Genomic DNA, 24396 nt, shown 5'->3' with positions numbered 1-24396 from the left:
TTCTATGCCCAGAAAACATTCACATGTGAAAACCCCCTACATCTGTGGAACTCCAAACATATGTTATCCCTGAGTATTAGAAAATGTTATTGCCTCAGCTGATACCTACTAGTAGAAAAATGCACGTCCCCTGTTATTGCTTTGCAATATAAACCTAGTACTTGCATGCATGAAAGAAAGCAAGCAGAAGATGGCAGTGCTGCCATATGTAGGTTTTTTCTACAATGCAAACTAAGAAGCTTTCTTTTATTTGTGTTAGAGAGATTAGAGGTCTGTCACACAGCTAGCGGAAGCTCAGGAATGCATCGTTGTAAGAAATAACTTAAATCCAATCTTAATGCAATTAGAGGTCAATGCTACCTGTATTTTTTGTTCCATCTCATATTGGGAAATGGTTCAGCTACAAAGTTAATATTAAAAGCTGAATTATCCAGAAATTAGGTTTTATGGCCATCTATAACTAACCATGATGCACTTTCTTACAGACCTGCTGGGAAGCCTGGACACCAAGACCATAATGATGGAGTAGCATTTTGTAACTCAGCAGAAGTGGTTGTACATGTGGGTCTGCCATCAATTATCACCCAGTGGTGTAGAAAGAAAACACACACTTTCCTGCTAACAGTGGAGATGATTGCTGTGGCTTTGGATCTGAAAGAGGTAAATTTAATAAATGTTTGGCCAATTACTTATCTGTTTAGTACCATTCATATGCAAGTCCACAAGCAGGGACAGATGTGTTATGAATTAGCCTAATTAAATAGCTAGTTGGGAAGACTCATGCTGCAAAATTTAATTTTACAGCTAGTTTCCAAAAATTAATGTTTTATTTTTATATTTGGGTGGCTTTCCATTTTATCTTGTATTTAATGCAAATGATAACTAATGATAAAGAGATTTTGGAGTAATGGACTAAAACTAGAGGCACTCAGTAAGTCTGACACAAGCAGGTACTATACAACCTTTCTTTAACATGGCAGTGCTTCAGAGGGAGGGTCCATATTCAGGAAGAGATTCTCACCGATATGTGTTAATGGGGAGAGGGTATGAAAAAGGGAATTCAGACCATCTGCTTTTTTTGGCTCTTGTAAATTTGTGAACCACATGGTAGATAGATACTGAGAGGCGTAAGTTATTAGGCAAACAGAAGCAATTGGGTGTTTGCAGAATATTAATCTCTCAACTACATTTTTGAACTTTTGGGAAGGAAGTATAGTGGTATCTAGATGACCATGTTTTAGTTATATGAAAATACGTAAGTTAAATACCAACATTTGAAGTTCTTATGGAATTGCAGAGTTGGCAGAGGGAATGTCAAAACTCAAAGGCAAGAGGTAATGGGAATAGACAGTAATTTAAAAGAACCCAGTTTGTACATTAGAATGCCACAAAGCTTATTGCAAACTAAATCAATTATATGTTTTTACAACTACAGCTATACACTGTACTACAGTTGTACCAGAAGAGCTGCTGTACTATGTCCCATGCAAAATACAAATACTGTAACTGTAGCTCATTTAATTGCCTGAAGAATGAATCAGAAAAAGAAGTATTATAATTTTCATTTTTGAGATGTTAAAGGTTATAAGAATATGGATGCTGGAGCCAGTCTCAGGCAAAAAGGAAATTATTGTTGACTTTCATGAACTGCACTGCACGTGTACTGCTAGTCTTCAGGGCTCCTGTATATTCTGGGAAACATCATGCAGGTACCTATCAAGCGAGCTCTGATTTCAATCCATAGGAGCTGTACTGTCCACAACCTCTGAGTCATCCACTCCTGACTCATGGTGAGTCATTACAAGTGGAAAACTAAGGCACAGAAATAGTGTATTCATCTTAAAATCAGACAAGCAGTCTATAGTAAAGCTGGAAAGTGAACACATATTTTAAATTGGTTGGTAACCTAAAACTTCCATCTTGGCTGTAACTTTTTTCTGAAGACTAGAATCCATTTTTACAACCTTATTCATAATTAGACCATGCAACAGTCTTGCTCTTCAGCTTCATACCTTATTCACTATGGATTGTATCATCACAAGGCAGTCATCAGGAAGCTTTTTGCAGAATGGAATTATACACATATTATGAGGGCTCCCAACAAAATTCCCATTACATAATACAGTAAAATTTCCTTCTTCTATTCCGTATCCCATAGCATCAATACTTTGGTGCACTATACTGCCAATTGACCCTTCTTCGCCTAGCAAAGTAGTCAGACATACACTCTTACAATTCTCCTCGAAGAGATCTCCTACACTAATTAGGAAGTCTCCCTGTTCTCACCTTATTATAAACCTGATGTTGATGCTGTTTTTTCACTCTCTACATACCATTTGAACTGAACAATATTACTCAGGACATCTTGTAGGGAATCTGAGATACTTTCAGAAAGACAAGAGTTACCAAAAAAAAAAAAAAAAGAAGAAAAAAGAAAAAGATACTCACAAAGTTTATGAAGTTGTCAAATAGATAAAAACCAGCACCTAGACACAGTGCCCTTAGAGGTCTTCTGAAAAAGATCCAAGATTCCTCTGTCCCTTCAGTGATGACTTCATGCTTATTGACACTCTGTGTCTAGAAATTGCGATCTATGAAAAAAGACTGAAGGAACTCAGTTTTCCTAGTGTAGAGAAGACTGATGGTGAGAGGTGAAAATAGCATTCAATTAATTTTAAGGTAGTTGCACAGAGGAAGGAAATAAATTCCTTTGGTGATAGGAGGAGAAATAATGGGTGAAATCTTTCTTTTAGTGAGAATAGTGAAACAGCCCATGAAAAAGCTTGGTTTCCATCAACAGAGTACTTTTAGAAGAGGTTGACAAATACTGGCCAGGAATGTTGTAGGGACAGTTGGTCCTTCCTTGGACAAAGGGCTAAACTAGATGTCTCAAGGTCTGTGATTTTTCATTTGCTATGACTGGACACCTGTTTAAACATCCACAAAACTTTGTAAATGCTATCCCATCTTTGGTCAATACTTCTTTTGCTCATTGACTTTTGCCTGAAATGTGAACTTATAAAACGTGTTTACCTTTCTGCTCTTCAGTGACAGCATTTTTTTCACCTCCATTTATATATTCATTTTTACTTACAATTTTCAACAAATTCTAGGATTTGGTGGATGTTCATTTACTGACTAACCAAACCTATGAATCTTCCATGTCTTGCAAATGAATGCTTATGAAGTCTGTGCATCTTGCTATCTATCCCTCCCCTTTTATTTTTTCTTTTTTTTCTCTCTTCTCTTTTCTGACAATCATTTGATTTCTGACTCTCCAAAAAATTTTCTGGAGCTTTGTCTCCTACTTCTGTGGTCAACTAAGCAGAAACATTATTCAGAACTTCTGACTCACACAGAAATAAATAAATAACCCCAACACCCTGATGTCTAGGCAAAGCAGTTCCAATGAAAGTATTTGAAACCAAGGAGTCTGTACTTCACAGGATGAATCATCTATTCCCATACACATTTATCTGAAGAAAATAACAGCAGAGTTCAGAAGGTCTTGCAAGTTGTTAATCATGTCACCCTTCTCCATCAGCAGAAATATGCATATGTTTGTGTATAGGTGTCATTTTTAATTTTTGAAGATTCCTTGAAGAGACATTAGATCCTTCCTTTCAGACAAAAACCACTGATGAAAATTCTCACATCTCCCTTATCCCACAACAAAGAAGATTTCCAGGAAAGCAAACTTACTTTTCCATGATTATCCATTATGAAGCTTAAGAAAGCAGAAGTACTAGAAAGTTGTGTTCCATCTATAGACAATCCTGGAAGTTCTGATCTAGTTCTGCAAACAAGAAAGAAAGATATTAGGAGTTTATATGTGGGTATATTCTCATTCTCTATTCTTTCTTAAATAAAAAAAATCATAGAAGCTAGAGCTGTGTCCAGAAACAGTTTTCTGTCACTCTGGTCTTTACAGGCTTGTTTCAGTATTTTTAAAATTCAGCCCAGTTCAATTTATTGCCTCATTAGCTGACTTAATACTTATTATTAAATATTGAAGCTATATGTTGTGGTTTAACCCCAGCCAGCAACTAAACACCACGCAGCCGCTCACTCACTCCCCCCCCACCCAGTGGGATGGGGGAGAAAATCGGGAAAAGAAGCAAAACCCGTGGGTTGAGATAAGAATGGTTTAATAGAACAGAAAAGAAGAAACTAATAATGATAATGATAACACTAATAAAATGACAACAGAAATAATGAAAGGATTGGAATGTACAAATGATGCGCAGTGCAATTGCTCACCACCCGCCGACCGACACCCAGCCAGTCCCCCGAGCGGCGATTCCCCGCCCCCACTTCCCGGTTCCTATACTAGATGGGATGTCCCATGGTATGGAATACCCCGTTGGCCAGTTTGGGTCAGCTGCCCTGGCTGTGTCCTGTGCCAACTTCTTGTGCCCCTCCAGCTTTCTCGCTGGCTGGGCATGAGAAGCTGAAAAAATCCTTGACATTAGTCTAAACACTACTGAGCAACAACTGAAGACATCAGTGTTATCAACATTCTTCGCATACTGAACTCAAAACATAGCACTGTACCAGCTACTAGGAAGACAGTTAACTCTATCCCAGCTGAAACCAGGACACTATACTAGACACGTAAGAACATATTTACAGGACTGGGAATTATTTTTCACACAAACTTGTCAGCAAATTGTATTGCCATGCATATGCCATGCACATACCAGCACAACTAAATTTTCATCTTTTTTTTTGTTCACAGCTTTCCATAGCAACTACTTGATTATAATAAATTTTGGTCAGGTAAGCCTTTGGAATTTGGAGTAATTTCTGACAGTAATCCTCCTGCTGTCCAACTTCAGAGTTCTGGTCTGCAGGAGTCTTATCTCCTTGCCATCTACAGCCAAGTTAGACATTTAGGATTGAACCAAGACAAGACAGTCTGCTTTACTGATTTACTTTGCACCACCTGAGATATTTAAAAATCTTCAGAACAAACGCAGAGGTGTCCATTTGCAGTGGTTTACAGCTGTTGACTAACTTTGCTAAGTAACTTCATTTCCCCTCTATTTTGGAAGTAACAGAATAAAGTTTCTGCTGATATAATCATTCTGAGTTCAGAAAAGTTAAACCAGCAGACAATTGTTTCCAGTACTTGTTCCTCTCCATCCCAAGGTGAAATTCACCTCTTGGCAAGATCTGAACCTTTGTTGATGCAAATAATGACCTTCCCCTTCCTGTGATTTTAATAATTTATTAAAGTAACATTTTTTGGTATAATTTATTATAAAAATGTCGCCTTAATTTCCGTGTGTGTCTCAGGAATAATGAAAGCGATGTAATAAAGAAGAAATATTTAGCATGCACAGACAAGTAAAATGTACATACAAGTATTCACCTTCCAGAGAATATTCATAGTAGGAATAGACTCAGAGATCTGCAACAGACTGGATTTAGAAGCTCCTCTTCTTTCCCCTTTTCTTTCTACATAAGTAGTAGTAAACTAAAATGACTAGATTAATTCATAGCCACATTGGAGTTAGATGTTTATCTGTGATGGGCTACCGCACTTGAATATGCTTGCAAGAGTTTTCTGGTTTTATATGAGGACCTAGGATACTCATTATCATTCCATGCAGATTCAGAGGTGGCTCTTCACACATACATGTTTGATATATTGATTCAAAGGCTGCATGATAAACTCCCATACAAAAAATATAGGTACATCAGAACATGCGAAATACCCTACAGGGTCAGACCAGTTATCCACCTGGCCCTCTAGTTTGCCTCTAACAGTAGCAAGAACAGATGCTATTTAGAGGCACTTTTTATAGTTAATCCTCCTTTTACTCCCCCTGCATCCAAAACTGTTGTTAATGGGATGTTATGGAATACCAGATAATTACCACGCAAAGCCAGATACAGCAACAATTGGTTAAAAGATAAGAACAAGGTTATAGTTACAGTGCAAAAAGGGGCACATTTTTACATTGAGATAGCTAATTAGAACTAACAATGTAAAACCTGAATAAAGGGCATAGGACAGTTTTTGGCTCAGAGTAACTTTTTCCAGGCCCAATCAACACTATGCCTCTAAGCTTAACTACCTATACTACCGCAAAAAAGCTAGAGTAGCTTGATTCCATATTTACATAGGGATTTTAATGTGTTGGGGTTTTTTGGTGTTTTTTTTTTTGTGGTGAAGACATTCTGCAAGTTTGCACTGACAGAGTAAATGCTGGTATCTGTTATATTTACCATCATTTTTGAACCAAAAATAGTAGAACAGAAAGCCTTGAAGAACCTCTTGGTCTATTTTTGGAGCAGTGAATTAAAAAAGATTAGATCTTTTCTGTAAAGACCTCCTGCACTTCAGTGGAAACAGATTTTCCTTTTGAGAAGACTCAGTTTTAGTTTATTTTTTTCCCCGCTTGACTTTTATTTGAACCATTCAGGTTTTGTCTACTTATGAAGAGTCCATGGTAATTTGAAAGCTAACAAATCACTGTAACAGATCACTATAACTTTAAAACTAACTGATGACGAAGGGAAAGGCTATTTGGTCTTTTAAAGCTTGCAGTGCGCATGCTGACTTACAGTATGCTAAGAAGACATGCACTCATGATGTGATTTCCATGATATTGTGCATGACAAAGTGGTTCTATTAGATAATGAATTAACTTGTGAAGTTACAAAGTGATGAGAGAAACTATGCCCCTTGGATTAGCAATGATAAACAGGTAAACAGACAAACCAGATAAACAAGTTTGTTAAGGCCTTTCCATTCTCTTTAATCGAATCAGAAAATTTTCCTGAAGAATTGTACACCTCAGGCAATACATCAAGTATTTGGGGAACAATAAAGTACTCTTCACAGATGGATTCATATTCGTGAGCTCCCCATTACACCAAGCACACAGCAAGTTTTGTTGGCATTACTTAAAGTAAGAGGTGGTCAGGGCATTCATCTACCCTCAATTATAGTTTGGGAGGAAAAGTACTGTCTACTTTTGAGGAAATGTGAAAAAATTATTTGTTTAGTGCATAAGAAGAGTAGGTATAAGAAGCAAGCCTATCCTAGAATAATTGTCACCTCTGCAATCCCTTTAAGACAGGTTTGGAAGAATATGTAGCTCCAGTAGAATATTTTCCATCTGAGAAATTGTAAATGCGTATCAAAGGTAAGCAAAACTCGTAACTCCATTTTGCAATTGGGGAAAAGATGTACTGCTGAAAAAAAAAGAAAGAAAAAAGCAACCCTCCCCACCTATTTCAATCGAGGTTGGTTCATTTCCATTCGCAAAATGAGCATTTCTTCATAATATCAGCTTAATTATTAACTGCTTTAATTGTTAGCTAGGACACATTATACTCACGCACACTCTATATATAGAGGATATACACTTATCACCAGTACTTATCCACACCACTAGGACTGGTGGCCCACTGCTTGAGGTAGTTCACTCTATGAATGAAGAAGCGTCTGGCTGAAGCTGACACTGAGCAAATCACAACTGTTTGGGCTCACTTGTGGCTAGGTTCACAGTTCCCACTGCTGGGTAACTCATTTGTAAACTACAAGCACTAAGATCTTCCCACTCACAAAGCAGCAGTAGGAGATACTGTTTTCTAACCTTACTCTGACTATGATCTCCGTGTGACAAATGAAGAAAGGGCTTAAATTATGCACGCTATCATCATCTTATCTGTCTGGCAGTAGGGAAATAAAAGCTTTTTTTTTTTTTGAGGAAACTTCACACGAGAGGAAGAGTGCAGTGTGTTTACTCACTTCACGCAAGCTGCTGCGAGCGGAGCAAATCTGTCCTTCCCCCTTCCCACAGAACAGGTCTCTCCTAGCTGCCCGTCTGCCAGACGGATCCAGCCTCTGGGTTGACACCGCGGCCTACAAACGCGTCCTGTCGGCTGTTGGGCGATGACGGCACGCCGGCACCCACCGAAGAGCGCCCGCTCCGTTGCCTCACGAGGCCGGAGAGTCTCGCCTGCAGTAACAAGTCACCTGTGAGGGGCTGAAGCCTCTTCGAAGGGCGTACCGGCCTATGCGCGGGATACATCAACCGCTCCCTAGTGCCACTGCGTGGAGCCCACGGGAGACAGCCCTGCGGTGTCGTTAGGGCGGCGTTTGCCCCCGCAGGGGACAGAACTCCCTGAGGCGATGCGAGGGGCCGGCCTCCCCCCGCACGGTCACGCTCCTCCCCCGCCCGGACCCCTCTTTCCTCAGCGCTCTCGCCCCACCGCGGCACGGCGGGTGCAGGGCAGCGGCCTGGGCCCACGCAGGCCCCGGGCACCCCCCTCCAGATGCGGGCAGCCTCGCCGATGAGGGCCCGGGGACGGCCGAGCCCGGGCTGCTAAGGCGGAGGCCGGTACCGCAGCGAGGACGCAAGCTCCCCCCCCGGACCGGGGCGGGCGCTGCAGCGGGGAGCGGCCCTGCGGCGGCGAACGCCAGCCTCGATCCCCGTCACGGGCGCTGCTCGCCGTCCCCTCAGAGCCTCGGCGGGAAACGGCTCGGGGCGGCCCTGGCCGCCCGGCCGGCCGCCAGCTCGGCGGGGGACTACAGCGCCCAGCACGCACCTCGGCCCCGAGGCTGCGTGGGGGCGGCGGTGGCTGGCAGCGGGACTCGCCGGCTCTCAACCTACCCCGCACACAGCGCCGTTTCCAGGTGCGCCCGCCTCCGGCAGCCTGATTGAGCACGCTGACAACCAATCGCCCGGGAGCAATCTCGGCGGCTGCCCAATCACCGCTCCAGAAAGAGAGATGCGGGCGGCGCCCTGGAGGACAGCGGTGTCGGTGGCGCCGCGCTGATGAGGAAGGGCGAGAGCGGGGGAGGCGGCGCGGGCGAGCGCGCCCGGGCTCCGGCCGGGACTGCCGCAGGGATGGCGGCGGCCGCGAGGGGGTTAACCTCTTTGGGGAGGGCCGCGGGGCCCTCCGTAACCCCCTGAGCGCTCCTCCGCGCTGCGCGCAGCCGTTATCCCTCCCCGCGGGCGGGCCGGCGCCGTCCCGGCACTGCAGTCGCCATAGAGACCGCGCCGCACGCCATGGGGCGGAGGCTGGGCCGGAGGCTGGGCCGGGGGGCGCCGCTCTAGCCTTCCTCCCCCCCCCCCCCCCCGCCCCGCAGACCATCCCCCGCGCCGGCCGGGGTCGCCGGGCTCCGCGGGGACTCGCCGTGCCGCGCGCCGCCCTGAGGAGCCGTCGTCGCCGCCGCCTCGGCCCCGTTCCAGGTGAGGAGACGCGGCGGTGCGCTGCGCGGTGGCCGTCGCCGTTACCGTTACCCCTGCGCGCCCGCCGGCGCGGGCCCCGGCAGCCGGGCGGAGGTGTCCCGGGGGGGGGGGTGGGTGGTGGTGGTGCTGCGGTCGCCTCAGCGCGGGCGCGGCCCTCGGGGCTCCGCCGGCCGAACCCCCGCCGCTGGCCCGGCCGCAGCGGTTGCTGCGTGGGTGCCGCGTCGCGGATTCTCTCCCCGCGGGAGAGAGGGAGTTTGCCAGGCGCGGGAGCTCCGGGGCGGGCACGGCCCACCCCGAGGAGGGCTTCTTGCAGCGGGGTGGTGGTGGTGCGCGGGCAGGACGAGGCGATCCTTTCGGTGGAGTTAAGGTCGGCAGGTCTGGCGGGCTCCAGCAGCAGTCATCGCCGCCCCGGCCTCTACGGAGAATTCAAATTTATAGGCACGAGATTTTTCTTTTTTTTTGTCCCTCCCACTTGCTGCAAGAAGGCGAACGGTAGATATCTACGTGTTCTGATGGCGAAACGTCCCTGTTTTAAAATAGCTGCATCTGTATTTCCAGTTCTTGGTTGTGGCATGCGTGTTAACGGATGGGTACGTGGGCAAGGCTGGATGGGGGATCAGTCTGTCTGTCGTCTAGCACTTTAAGTGCTGGAGCCATTAACAGCAGTTGCATCAATATATGAATACAGATATGCCTGGCTAGGCCGCAGATGCACTCAACTACGGTGATAATAGTAAACATATAAACTGCATATGGAAGAAATTAAAAAAACATTATTGTATGCACTTTTAGCTTTAAAAAAAAGGTATCGGGGAAATACCTTGTTCCTAAGTCTACAGATGATCTCTGGAGCTGCAACTGCATCCTTGTACTTCTGTTGTCACTCTAGAGCAAAAGCACTGAGAGGACAAAGATCAGTACGAGGTTCCTAACCTCTGGTGTGAGTCAGAGCAGCTGGGAACAACTGCTGGTGTGAACGGGGATGGATTTGCAAATATTAATAATATTAATGTATTATCGGGGGGGGGGGGAGCGGGAAATGGACACAAAGCAAAAACTCCTGACTATAGCACAGCCTTTTGAGAACCTTCTACCATATTTATAATTAAGCTGGAAAGGACTATAGAAAATGAGTTATAAAATAGGTTGTAATGACTTTCTTAGTTAGACTGTATGTGCAGAACCAGTTGAATTTCAGCTTAAATGTTCAGAATTAGTAAGCTATATTGACGGGAAGGTTGAGACCCCTAAATAAAACATACTCTATTTATTTAAAAATTGCATTAGCCTTAAAGTGAGTGATTAGTTTCCATGTTGTGATTCTGGAAAAAACAAGTAGAATTTTTATATGTTCTGTGTAGTTAATGCCATGCCTCTGTTGAACACATGCAATGCTTGTAGGTATGTTAGTTAATTTTAGCTCTTGTATCTGAGAAACAAAAGATTAGAGCTTATTTTGCTGCTCTTGTTTGATTTTGGAAGGGGTTTTTTGGGTCTAAAGGATGTGAACTCATGGTACAAAGATATCCAACATTTTTATTCTGTGTTAAATTGCACAGAATACTTTATTGATGGTGATTTCCTTTGTTTTACAGTGTGAATTACATTTAACAAAGTATTAAAACTTTCTTAACTTGTTAAACCAGAAGTATGCTTGTTAACATCTGTTTGGCTTGTCAAAAAAATTATATATAAGAAACTTTGACTACAGTAGTATGTATATTAACTGGTCAAAAGTTATTTTTAAAATAGTGCATCAAGATATAGTTTAAGAATTGTGAAGATGGAATCAACTATCTCTGACAAATCCTTTGTTCTTCTCTGATGTATTTCTGATGTACCACTATGCTCTTGAAGTTCAGCATCTTTTTAAACTTCCGATTTTGCAAATGATGTGGTTAGAATGAGAAGAGCAAATTGAGCAGCTGGAATATCGTGATGTTGGTTAAGTTTAGTGTAGTCACTGTACTACTGCTGCGTGCTGCAGGCTCTGTTACCTCTAACATCACAAAGTCCAGAGAGGTTTTTCCAATATGACTGATTAAATCAAGAAAGATTTCCGAGTATGACAAAAGAGAGAGATGAGTGGAGTTTTCACTGTTCAAAGCTGATTTCTAAACAGTCAGCTTCTACCAGTTCTAGATATATCTGTACAGAAGGTTAAACATTTGATTAGTGTGTGAAATTGCACTATATGGTATATTAATACACTACTGTGTTTTTTGTGTTAGCTAAGACTTGTTTATCTAGTGGGAATGAATTGATACTCTACAACAGGAGATTGACAGTTTCTGTGTATTCCTGTGTGTTGCGTTGTCTCTTTCTCTTGCTCTGGGAAAGCACTACACAAAGCCTTTGTGTTTGGCTAGAGGGGAGGAGAAACAGCTGCCTTTTCAGTACAAGACACCAGGATTCGTAGTGGTCTCACAGGGATACGTTGTTGTACATGGACCAGCCACTGTCCTTCCTCCCTCGTTCTGTTAAAGCACTCTCTCCTCACAGCAGAGAAACCTGAGCTTTGTTTGATTGATCTCACAAGGCAGTGTGTGTTGTGCCATGGATCTAGCAGATCAGTCTGATGGGCCAAATATTAAAGTATAGATGGGCAAGAATTAAAACATGCAAAATTGGTTAAATGTGAGGTGTACATTAAGGAATCCAAGAGCTACAGATCATGTTGTGTTTAAAAATTGCTTAGTATCAAATTGATTTCTTGTCCGTGATTGGGATGAAAGAAACTTGTTCAAATGGTTAATCTTTTATTTGTTTTTCTTTTGTTTAACAGTTTAGTATCTAGGCTACTGAAATGGGAATTAAATGCATTAACTTTAAGAAGAGGAAATAAAAATTATTTCAGTTGGATGAGAGAGTACAACTAAATGGAGCAGTTCAATTTTTCTGCTTTCCATGCGCTAATAGAGTGCTTTAATGGTTGTACTGTATTCTGTGTCACACAGTGGTAAAATAAAAGTTAACTTCCCTCTCTTTGTTGGAAATATGGAATACTATATAATGTGGCTTTCAGTAACTGTATCTCTTATGTTCTTTCAAAATTACTTTGAAAATATCATCCAATCTTTTACTTATCCTTTACAGCTTTATTGTATTAAACAAAATTTTAAATTTTAGAGTTGGATTCTTTCTTCTTTTTTTTTTTTTTTTTCCCCCCATTCAGTGCTAGATGTTAAGTAGTGTGCTTTTGGGGAAATCTGGTAACTTGGATTTTTTTTTTTAAGCTGCTTATGAAATTGAGGTGCCATTCCTGGCAGTTTAAATTTATAGTTTATTTTGCTCCATATTAGCTTATAGGTCACTAATCTTGAAACCTAAGTAATGGAAAATGCAAACAATAAAATCTGACCTTTTGATGCTTCACCTCTTGACCTGGTTGAGTATCTTTTTCCCATTTTTGAGATGTTGTGCAAGTCATAACTTTCAGTAACTTAGTCTTCAAACTTGTTTTTCAATTAATGGAGACAAATCTTTGAAAACCTTGAGGAATTTTTGGGGGAGAAGGGAAAGATTGAATTTGAGAAGAGGGAGGAAAAGGAGGGTAAACTGGGAGACTGAAGAAGTCTTTAGCATTTTTAACAAAACTGTATCTTGTTTAGAATTCAAAAATGTGTTCATTGTTATGTTCAGGCATGTTTTTCTGTAGTTCTTGTACTGCATGGTTGAGAACAAATCTGTGATGAAAAGCATCGGTCAAATGCTACTTCATGCTGTTGCTTTGTCTCTGAAGAGATTAATCAATTATTGAGAATTAGGTTATTTGCACTGATGAGGGACTCCATCCGATAATTCATCCTTTCGGAGAAATGTATGTTGCTTAGCTTTGCATTTGAGTGCAGGAGAAGCTTCTGAGTAGTTGGAAGAGTTGAAGGCTGGCTGGGTTTTCATGGATGAAGTTAACCAGCTCACCGATGGTATTGATGAGGAAAGTAATTTTTTCAATACAGAGGAAAGTAATTTTTTTCCAATACAAAGCTGTCTGATGTATAAAGGAAGGATAAAATATGCTGGACTTGCTTTGAGAGCTTGTAAAAGTTGTGAGGTCTTTTTAATATGAGGCCAATTTTTATATCTAGATGTTGCAAAGGGATTTGTTACTTGTTGCAAGGACAAATTACTATCTGGAGATAACATGGGGAAAAACTGTAATGATCAAGGTTGGTGTCCTCCTGGTCTGTTTAAATGGAAATAATTTTATTATGTTTTTGATGCGTTTCTCTCACAACTGAAGTTACATGAAAATTGTATCCTGTGTTAATGGACTCATTCCACTGGACTAATCCACAGTTAGGAAAGATCATGCCTTTTAGAGTTTGCACCCTTTCAGTTAGAAACTGCTTATTAATTCTGAAAGAGGGGGTTCATTCTGCTGTCTATCAATTCCCAGATAATTCTCAGATAATGTTGCTTTTATTGTGCAGGGTATTAGCATTTTGTGAGGGTTTTAGGAACACTTAACTTGATACAATGTTCCTCAACAATGTAGTAAGACTTATATTGCTTTGTTGTGTGGTGTATCAGCAGGATGTGTCTTGTTGCAGCTGTTAAGTTTACTGCTGTAGTAATGCTTCAAATGCCACTCTTGGCAAGCAGTACGGCTTCTGAGCAAATTAAATATGTCTGTTTAGCTTCACAGTGTTCAAGTATTTAAAAAAAGGGGAGGGTGAGCTATAAATAGAGCATGCTTCTTTTCAGCATCAAACGTGACTTTTTGGAACTTATTTGTATGTTATTTTGTTTTAAATAATTAATATATGTTATTTACTGTCTTGAAATAATTAATTATTTTCCTGTCTTTCCATTTGTCAGCGTCCCGGGTTAAATAGATCCAGAACAGGCATTATCAACTGATTGAAATTGTATTAGATGAGGAATGACTGTGCTGCTCAAGTTTCATTGAATGCCCTGCCTTCATATGTGACACTTCTGATTTTCCATTTCCAGTAGTCTATAAAACCAAAGTATAATTCCCTAAGTCAAGTCAGCCTAGAACAAATTGGCTTGTCGTACTCTGAGAGCGGAAGGAGGAGAATTGATATTGGATCACGATTCCTTTTCTGTATAAAGTTTATCTGCTGTTTTGTCAAGCTCTAGAGAATATTGTGATAATCATGATGATTTGGGTGAAATTATAGTTTAACAGTTTTGAGCAAGATGGTGTTTCCAGTGGGGAAACCTGTTGAGCAATTCATCTGGATGGAGAAAAATCATGAAAGAATCACAAGATACATCAGTGTGAAGAAAGTATTTATTGGTCTTGTGGGAGAAATGTGCTAGCTAACCCAGTCAGTTCTTGTCTTGACTAGGCAAGAACTAAGAAATTGATGCTGAAGCTGAGGAACAAGCCATCAGCCTCCCACAGTAAAGCAGATGCACGCAGGAAAGAAGCTCCATTATTGACTGTCTGGTGCTGGTTGTCATTTATTTATAGATGTACATACATATAATCATATTTTTCACTTGTTAGCTCCTGCAGATGAAATTGAACATTATTGTTGAACCAGTCTAACAGCTGGCTGCTGTTTCTAAGTGGAAGATGATGTCCTCTGCCTGTGCCTTTTCTGGTGCCCATTGATCTCTGAGCTGTGCTGATTCAACTTACTAACTTGACAGAGAATGATTGTAAGAAGGGACTCATTTATATTGGGTTTTTTGCTGAGATAGGTTTATAACTCTTGCTAGGTCACGCTGTTATGTGCAACTTCACCCTGAATGTCTAGCTGAGATAGTAGTCATAACCAGATGCTTTCTATTACTGTAGCCTGGGTCCTCAGCTGATAGGTCTTTCTGCCTATTGTCAGCTCAGGGAGGAAGCAAGAGAAAGAGCAACATTTTATCTGAAAGGCTGCTTTGAGGCCATGTTGCGCTCCCTTCTCTGTTGATTAGAAGGAAATTTGGGCTAGATGCTAAATTCAGGGTGGACATTTCTCTCTGTTGTCCATATTGTTCTTATGTATTTCCTTAGTTTTGAGCCTGGGATACCTCGGTCATGTGGCCATGCTTCTGTATGTATCTCCAAAGACTGGACTCACCTTTCCTTGATGAGTCAATTTTCCCTTGACTTCCCCCGGCAATCTGGGAGCAACTGTACTGGCTTGTTGGAATTGGTAGGTAATACATCAATTCTATTGTGAGAACCTGTGATGGCTCCCTGAAATATTTTTTTCTTTCTGGAGTAGAGGTTTGGACAGAATTGATTTGTAGCCTGTATCAGGACCAGGGCCTGCCATATGGGTAGCCCTGCAGTAAATATTGCTCATATTTGGTGTTGACATATAATGTGCTCTTATATTCCTTGCTCTGAAAGAAGTAAAAGCTGCAATCTTGGTCTTAAGAGTAGTAATAACCATAGTCTTATTTATTACCTGTATTATTTACTATTCTAGTTCCTAGTACTAATAAAAAAAAAAAAGGTATACACAGATTTCACCCATATCATTGTATGTTCCCTGTTTCTCAGTAGAAATCTCGTAACTCTGCTTGCCATATGATTGCATATCCAGCATGTTCTCTTACAGAGTAGAAATTAATTTTTGTTTAAATAATGATTTCAAAATGAAGTATCTCACCACAGTTTAGAATTGAATATCCTTAAAGCAAATTTAATACCTGTTGGTGTATTAAAAAAAAAGGAAAAACTTATAACTTGTGTTGATAGAATTATATTTCTTATAAGTAAATTCAAGAACCTATAGAATACTGTTATTCTCTTAGGGTTATTACACTTTTGCCATTATCGTGTTATGTGTTACTGTTTCCATATCTACAAAATTAAATCTGCACTCAGTCAATCTGAAGTAAACCTTGTAGTTTTAGATGTTTTATTTGTATAGATCAAGTGTTTAAACATTCAAAATATACAAATATGGCAGGTTAGGTCAACAATACAACCAGGATTATTTTTAAAGCCCGATCTTTAATTCTGAGAGATTTGGTATTGAATATCTTTATTTACACACAGGTAATATTTCTTAGAAGGTGTGATACCAATGTGTAATATTTTTTATTATTTAAGTAATGATGAAATGAAAGGCTGTAATGGTTTTTGGGAAACTTTGCTGTTGTGTTCTTAGGAATAGTTTTGTGTTTGTTTGGCAGATAGTTAAAATCTGAGCTCGCACTGTTAGCTCTTCTGATGTGTAAGAAATTCATATAACTTTTGAAAGTCTCTTGATCCCCATGTTTGTAATACATAAACTGACTGATTCTTATGCCTTGTCATTCTGCCATGCTTTATTTTTTCAGCTGATCTCTGGACTGTCTAAAAGTACTTTTGTGGACTTAGGACAGTCTCAGCATACTAAATTTGCCTGGGGTAATTATATTTTCATAATGAAATATATAGTTAATTTTCAAAGATAAAAAACTCATCACTTATCTCAGCCTGACTGCTTTAAGACCAAGGGAACTGTAGTGGTTATTGAGGTTAACTTCGTGCATAACATCAGCTTCCCTAAGACTTCTCTGAATTATGTGTGCTAACAGTAGTTGAATAAGAGCATATAACTTAGAAAATCATTCCGTTGTCTTTTAAGAATTGTCAGTAATGAGGAATCCACTGAAATAATTCATGAAGTATTCTAAAGGTAGCATATCTTTATTGACTAAAATTAAAGGCCTTGGAGATCTTCTTATGTTTGTAAGTAATCTAAAGGTTCAACCTTTTACTCGTATGATTTTGTATGTCAGAATGAAGACCACTTGTAATTTCTTAGACTAAAGTAATTTTTATTAGGTAATCTGAAGGAATTGAGCTTCATAATTTTGACACTCAATACATATTCTCCAGTATTTTAATAATTTGGTTTTATGCATCTTTTTGTTTAAAAAAAAAAAAAATTATTGAAATGTGAACACCAGAACTGGATACAATATTCCAGCAGCAATCCTATAGCGAGCAGGTAGGGAGGTATTACGATCTCCCTTAGTGTTTATTTGCCTACTCATCTGTAGTTGTCATAGCCTTAACACTGCAGCAGATGCATTTATCAAAAGTGACTGATTATTTGTATTGTGTGAGGTGATGTCTCCATTTATTCTTTGCTCCTTGATGTATAATGTGTTCTTTTATCCGAGTTGGAACATGCGTAGTTTGATTGCAGTCCATTAAACAGTTGATGCAGTTTGTTCTATACCACTTCCTGATCTCAGTATCAACTACAAACTTTATCATTTTTTTTCTAGTAAAAAATGTTTCCGTATAAAGTCAGGAATTGATTCTTATGGGACTAATTAGAGAAATATTAGTTCAGTTAGCTTACAGTTGTATTTTGGGACCTATTATTTAATGTGTGATCTATTGATTTTCTGCCATTTTAATTTTTTCAAAACAGACTGTGCTGTGTGGTACAAACTTTGATGTCTTAAAGAAGTATAAGTGCCATAACAATTATTATCTTTATAGGCCAAACTTGTAATGTCGTTGCAAAAAGTGAGTTTGACAAGAAGGGGAACTTAGCAGAATGGCAGTAATTCTATTGTCTTCCTTTCATTCTTTAACACTCAAGTCCTCTCTTTTGCCTGGAATTGATATAAAGCTGATGACCCACAGTTACCAAAGGAATTTTATTTATCCTTTCCGAACATTAACAGTAACTGTCTTCTGGAGTTTTCTACGTTTCAGGAATCTGTCAGAATCTGCAACGATAAACCAGAAGTCTCCTTGAAAATTTCTATTAAAATAAAAGTTACTCAAAATGCGTTCTTCTCAGCCTGTCTAACTTGGTAGCATCTGACTAGTACTTATCGTGGGAATACAAGATGCATCATCATCATCGTGATACGTCTCCCCGACCCTGCCGAGTGACTGATCCTTCCTTCCTTGCCCTACCGGGGACGCTCCCCCCCCGCCGCCGTCCGCCCCCTCCGCCGCCGTCCCCGCTGTCCCCACCGTCCCGCCGCCGCCCGGCCGGGGCGCAGGGCGGGAGCCAGGCCGCGGGGCGCCGCCGGCCTCTCGGAGCTGGCCAGGGTGCTGACCCGGCCCGGGCGCTGCCCGCCGGCGCTTGCCAGCCTTGGCGCCCTGATCTGGAGAGCGGGACAGAGAGAGTGCCCCTCTTTGAGAGCCACCCAGGCACCAGGTGAGTAGAGGAGGAGTTACAAAAAGAAGGCTGCCACTGCCTTCGTGGTAGCATCTCCTTTTCACATATCATTTGTCGTGGTTTAACCAGGACATCATTATATCCTGGGACTTGCACAGGAAATCTTGATGCAATTGCTACCTATACCGGAAGAAAACTCTCCTGTGAAAGAAGTTTTCCCAGAACCACAGCTCCTGGCTTTTTAACAGGCCCAGTCATGCTAAACTCATCATTGGAAGCAGATTCCTTGTCATCCAAATTACACCAAATGTATCTATACCATCCTCGAGCAACAGATACAAACTTTTCCAATGCACTTCTGTGAAGTTTCACTATAAAGTGAAACTTAAGCAATCACTGTGCATCACAGTGAACTTTCAGACAGCGTATAAAGGGCAAAAACATTAATCTGCCTGTAGCTTAACAATTTGCACAAAACACCTGCTTTGTCTTCTCAGCTCTGGCCTTAAGAGGACCCTATAAAACAGCCTCCAAAGATGAACCTGGAAAATAACACTAACATCTATAAACAACTTCCAGCTTATTACAGATATTAGTTTCATTTTTTCCTCCATGTCCCGCTAATTCCTACGTTCTGTCTTCTTCCCCATACCACTCTTTTCTTTCTTACGTACTTTAAAGATTAGTTATAGCACCATTTTTAAGTATTATTAAACATAAACCCCCTTATCTTAGTAATTCACTTTTACAAATACCTTACCCAATTCAGTAAGCATTAGGGCACATGAATTTGCATCTATGTGTAGCTACATTGCCAAATTTGCTGCCATTTTATGTGAGTAGTTATGGTTAAAGACATGAATCCTCATTCATACAATTACAAAGTTCTGTATTCTTATAAAATATATAATAGGGAACATGTAATGTACACATAATATATATGTAAATAATGTAAACATAATGTAAAATCACATATGTGTGTGATTTGTATGTGTGTACATATGTATATAAAAAATGTATGTTAGTATACCAGTACTATAAAGAATACTACATTTCTGATTCCCTGCATTAATTCTTACTTTGATGCAGATATACCTCAAAGCCTTGATGCAGAGGAGAAGCTACTGAGCTTTGGTGGCCTCATTAGCAGTTATGAGGAAGTAATAACAAGAACTGGGAGAGAAGCAAGACAAAGGAATGCAACTGTGCTAGAAGGTGTTTTGAACATATGGCATCTTCCTCCTTCTCCCCTTTTCCCGTCTAATTTCTCTTCCTCAGGCCTTTCCTGGTGAGGTGTTTGGATGTGTTTCTGCTGTGAGGGCTCCATGGCTCTCAGGCAAGAGCCTGAATTTCCTGAGATGACCACTATTCTGTGCAGTGCGAAGCAATGCTGTGCAGGCTAGAGCAAAAAATCAGAATTAATAAGTAAGGGAACCTGAGTGAGGCCTCTGCAGAGGTATTAAAAAAGGCAAAAAAATAGAGGATTAGTTTATTTTTATTTATTTAGGCTTTGTGTGTGTGAATTGGATTGTACAGTCTCTGAACATGGCGGTGGAAGATAATTTCTATGAATTGTTTTGTTTTAAATTGGTGGCATGTTTTGATAAGTTTGCTTCATTTCTTATGTATCACCATCTGCATGGCAATTTTATTTCACACACACAAAAAGGTAATCTCTAGTTAGTTGATTGAACTTTCCTTTTTTGAGAGTATGACTATTGCTCTATCTGTAGGTGCTTTTTTTTTTTCTCCTTAAAAGTAAGATGTAAGCCTCTCGCATCCTTTTTTGATTTCTCAGCTTTAAAATTGTTACTGAAAAATTCTTAGTAGTTATTGAACTCTTATTACTAGCTATCGGACTGAAGCAAAGCTACTGGATTGAAGCAAATTAAAAACATTTTTTACACTTCAATACTGCAGCCCTCAACACTTAAGTAAAACTTCTGAAAATGCACCTGAGACTCGAACCTCTTCTCTTGTCGTTCCCATTACCAGCTACCTCAGCTCAACAAGCTTTCCAGGGACAGGTTGTCCTATTGTCAGACTTGACAACTGATAATGACCAACAAATGGATTAAAAAGCATACTTATACCCTGTTTTTTTTCCCCTACGCTGTAGGGTCTTGTAGAGTTTTAAATATTTAATAATGTGGTAAAAGCCTAGTCCTCTTCGGGGAGGAAGTTCTATGTCAGCAAAAGTGTGTGATCGCTTCTCTAGCAAACGATGTAGAAACCTTTGTCTCGTTCGTTCTTGTATGCAGGTAGTGCCAGACCAAAAATAGGTGTATATGTGCTGAATGTAATTAGGAAAATAAAAAGTCTTAATCCGGGGGTAAGAATTGAACAAAAAAGCCTGCATGGTATTGCATGTAATCAGCATTTGCCTCTCTAATGTGTTTCCTGTGGGAAAGGTAGCAAAGATTAGAATTTAGCTAAAATTCAGAGATTCCTTATGAAATTATGTTGAGGAATATCCAACCAAAACCATTTAGAAAAATGAAAAGAATTTAAGAGGTGTGAATATCATATCAAGTGGCAACAGAATTTTAGGAATTCTTGTCCCCTTTTTCATCAGTTTTACATTGTATCTTATTTGTGGAAGGACAGTCATACGTCTTTCCAGTTGTTTTACAGAAATTGTTTGTGGCTGTTCGTGAGAGAGAATTTTTTTTTTTAAATGTTTTTTTTTCCTAAGTTAAACACATTATTGAAAGATCCCTGAAGTAACCTAAAGTAGACATGAAAATTACAGTTGTTGTGGCTGTTTATACCCTTGCTTCTCTTGATGCTCAGACCTGTAGCAGCCTAAAATTTTAGTTGTGTCACCTTTATAAAAATCAGTCATGTTTTGCTGCTGCCAGAGGTAACAACCAATTTTTAAATGAAAGTTTTCTTTGTATTTGAACTGTAGCATTGCTGTACCTGACTGTCAGTGAGTTCAAGTGCATTCTGTGAATTTTTGTTGTTAAAAATCTGACCCTGGATGCCTGCACCAGCTTTATTAAGAGAAAGATAGCCTTGAGGTTAGGAGATGTGTATTAATGTGTTGGTTCTCTGTATCCAAGCTATAGAATTATTTGAGTGTAATGATTAGAGGCATTTCCAAGTCTTTTCTGAAGGCAGATACAGGGAAGAAAACTCATCCCTTGTCTAACCAGTGTCTTTGATCAATCAGCTATAGTATGTTTTTTATCATATTGAAGTTGTGTAACAAAGTGGCATGGTAACATGATAACAGCAGAGGTAATGGAATTTTCTTTTTAGGGTTGGCATGGATGTGCTTGGCATGACTTCTTTGGTATCTGTAGGATAAAATAATGGAAAAATTCTAAGTAATGTATGAGCTCATGGATAAGACAGATTTGCTGTTTCCACCTGACCAATGTGTGGAAGTCATCCATGATCCTTACAGCTCTGGATGCTCATCCGCCCATGATCACCACTATTGAATCACGTCATGCTTTAAAGTTCTACTAGCTCAGTTCTGTGCATGCATAAGACTCCCTATTGACTGAGGAGTGTCTAGACCTATTGAGAAAAATCATTGGGTGGGTGAGAAGTAGGTGAAGCATTCAAAAAAAAAAAAAAAAAAAGACTTACTGTGATGTGATTATAATTTAACAGAGGACTAAGCTTGTATGTTTTTAGTGTAGTTTTGAATTAAAATTCTTTTGCGGATTCCACAAGGTTTTTTTTGTTGTTAAGATGGTTCTAAATGATTGAATTAGCAGTATTTGAGCATAACTTCTGTCGCTGGGACAAAAAATTTATTAGAGTGCATTGCATAAAGCAAGGCTTCTAGCTAGACCGGAGAGGAGAAAAATAAATTATTGACAGTAAGGTCCAGCTAAGCTAATACGAGCTATACTTTACTTTACATGTACATGTAGGTAACTTAAACTAGCACTGCCGCCTTGAAAGCAATTCTACCCATTCACACTCTCTCCTGGTAGAAGGGTTTTTGTTGCCACTTAGTGATTTAGATCAGGGAACTGAGCTAGCTTAAAACTAAAGTTTTCTGAAAGGGTTAGTATTTTATGTTTGTTAGTCCAGTTCATTGTATAGTTTGGAGTGTTAAGGACAAGTTTTTGATGTGCTGGATGAATTTACTAGGGGAAGTGCACTACTGGACCTGTTACTCAGGATTAAAGAAGAACTGGTCACACATGTGAAGGCTGATGGCAGCCTTGGCTGCTGTGACTGTGAGACAGTGGGTTAAGACCAAAGGGAAGTGAGGAAAGTGAGAAGCAGATTAGAAACGTTAGACTTGAGAAGAGCAAACTTCAGCTTATTCAGAGAATGAATGGGTGAGATGCTGTGGCAGGCTGCTCTGAGGTTAATAAGAAAGGAGGATATTTTTCTACAGTTCTGTTGGTAGAATAGAATTAGCAAAAAATGATGTGCTTCTATGGATTCTTAGTAATATCAGTCTGTTTTGTGAAATGAATCTCCAGTTTTAGAAAAGTTTTAAAAAACTACGTCTACTGCCAAAATTTGTATCAGAACCTCTCTGTCATGTGGCGTAAATTGCAAGTGCAACATAAATAGGAAAAAATTGAAAAAGTACTTTCTAAACTGATTCTGGTTTGTTTTTTTTTTATTAATTGAAAGAGCTGTTGTGTAATTCAAGCAGCAGTACTTAGCTGTGATATCATTTGAGTATGATTATATGATGTTAAGTGGTTTTGATAACACTGTACACTTTAATGTTTGAAAGTCTTTTACTGTAATAGCATATTCTATGAATAGTCTAACTTTTTTTCTGTAGCAGTAGGTATAATTTAAAACTTTACATCATTACCACATGTCGTGGTACAGCACATGGCACAGCAATATTATAAGAAACTGTTTGATGTTTATGTAAGAATATAAATGTGGTCATAACCATTAAAACATAATGAACGTTAATGAATTGTCGCCAAAACTAAGCTGTATTTAATAGCCTATGAATAGTTTGATCTCTGCTATAGTTAAAATGGCTTCAAATCCCACACTACACTGTTGACTGCTCCAAGCCATGTTTCCTTTCATCTTTATGTAAGCTAACATTTTGTAAAAGATACATGGAAACTCATTTTTTAAAGGGTTATTATTCTGTATTTTAAAAAATACATATTGTAATAGATTTTAATGCTTCAGCTGAGGAGTATGTTTCTAATTTTACTGGTTGACAGCATCACAAACTTGCTCTGTGTAATGATACTAAATTTAAAGAGGAGTATTCCGTTTCAATCATAAGTGAAAAAAGATGAGCGAATATGGAAGATCATTGAAAGTAGCAGGCCTGTACTATAGCTGCAAGCTATTAAATCAACATAATTTCATTGCTGTTCGCGGAGTGGCTTGGCGCACCTTTATTAGAGGTAGAATTCAAGCTTACAATATTAGTGATTACTGTTAGTTTTTAATGTGTATGTGAAAATCTGCATTTGAATGAGAAGCCTGGTGCTGGAGGGAATAGGAGATATGCCAACTAATGGGAAGAGTATTACAAATAGAGACACTGAGACTAGAGACTAAACCCAGCATAAAATGGAAGGGACAGCACGTGGAAAATAGCAGTTGAAATAATGGAACAAATTGTACTTGGAGATCTTGAGTATTTCTTGCATACAAAGGTTTATAATTTTTTATTTTTCTTTTTTTAAATAACCACCTCACAGAAGTGCCAGAAAAAAGAGTTTACTTGAGTTGAAATGGTTTCCTTTCTGTCATCATTCCCACAACAGTTAGTTAGTCAGCAGTTTTAGGGTTGGAGCTTCTTTTAAGTAACTGACAAAAGATTATGCACAAGAATTTAATTCAAATCACAGCCCATAAGTTCAGATCATTTGAATTTATGGTGTTACAGGGAGCAGAATTTCTCTGTCTTCTCTCCGTCTTCCCAAACATAATGTTTGAATGTAAAACTCTGCAGCAGACTAAAGATCTGTATTCAACAGTGGTCATAAGTGGATGCCTAAGGGAAAGTACAAGAGCAGAGAAAATATACATGATACATTCCTCTAGTACGTTTGCATTTTCTATTAAGGGACTTCCAGAGCTGAATATGCTTAATACGTATTTTTAGTAACCCATAATAATTTTCTTTTCTATGTAGTTGTCCAGTGTCCTCTTGAACCATGGTAAACCTT

The 24396-nt window shown here is 39.8% G+C and overlaps 1 protein-coding gene and 1 long non-coding RNA gene across 7 annotated transcripts in view; one reads left to right on the top strand and one right to left on the bottom strand.

Moving 5' to 3' along the window:
• Nucleotides 1-1985: 1985 nt before the first annotated feature.
• Nucleotides 1986-8493, bottom strand: LOC128139606 (uncharacterized). The gene is made up of 3 exons (XR_008234440.1): nucleotides 7766-8493; nucleotides 3703-3796; nucleotides 1986-2577 (listed from the first exon to the last, which is right to left on the bottom strand). It is a non-coding gene; the product is annotated as an uncharacterized LOC128139606 (long non-coding RNA).
• Nucleotides 8494-8520: 27 nt separating this feature from the next.
• Nucleotides 8521-24396, top strand: part of TTBK2 (tau tubulin kinase 2) — a 112041-nt gene continuing 96165 nt past the window's right edge. For 4 of the 6 annotated variants that reach the window (XR_008234439.1, XM_052782224.1, XM_052782222.1 and 1 more), the window contains exon 1: nucleotides 8521-9212. The gene's annotated coding sequence lies outside the window, so the exon portion shown is untranslated. The remainder of the gene's footprint in view (nucleotides 9213-24396) is intronic. The other 2 variants (XM_052782225.1, XM_052782223.1) reach the window with 1 other exon arrangement.

The sequence above is a fragment of the Harpia harpyja genome, chromosome 3, assembly GCF_026419915.1.
Source record: "Harpia harpyja isolate bHarHar1 chromosome 3, bHarHar1 primary haplotype, whole genome shotgun sequence".
NCBI classification, from domain to species: Eukaryota; Metazoa; Chordata; class Aves; order Accipitriformes; family Accipitridae; genus Harpia; species Harpia harpyja.
This window is presented reverse-complemented; position numbering and strand designations above follow the sequence as displayed.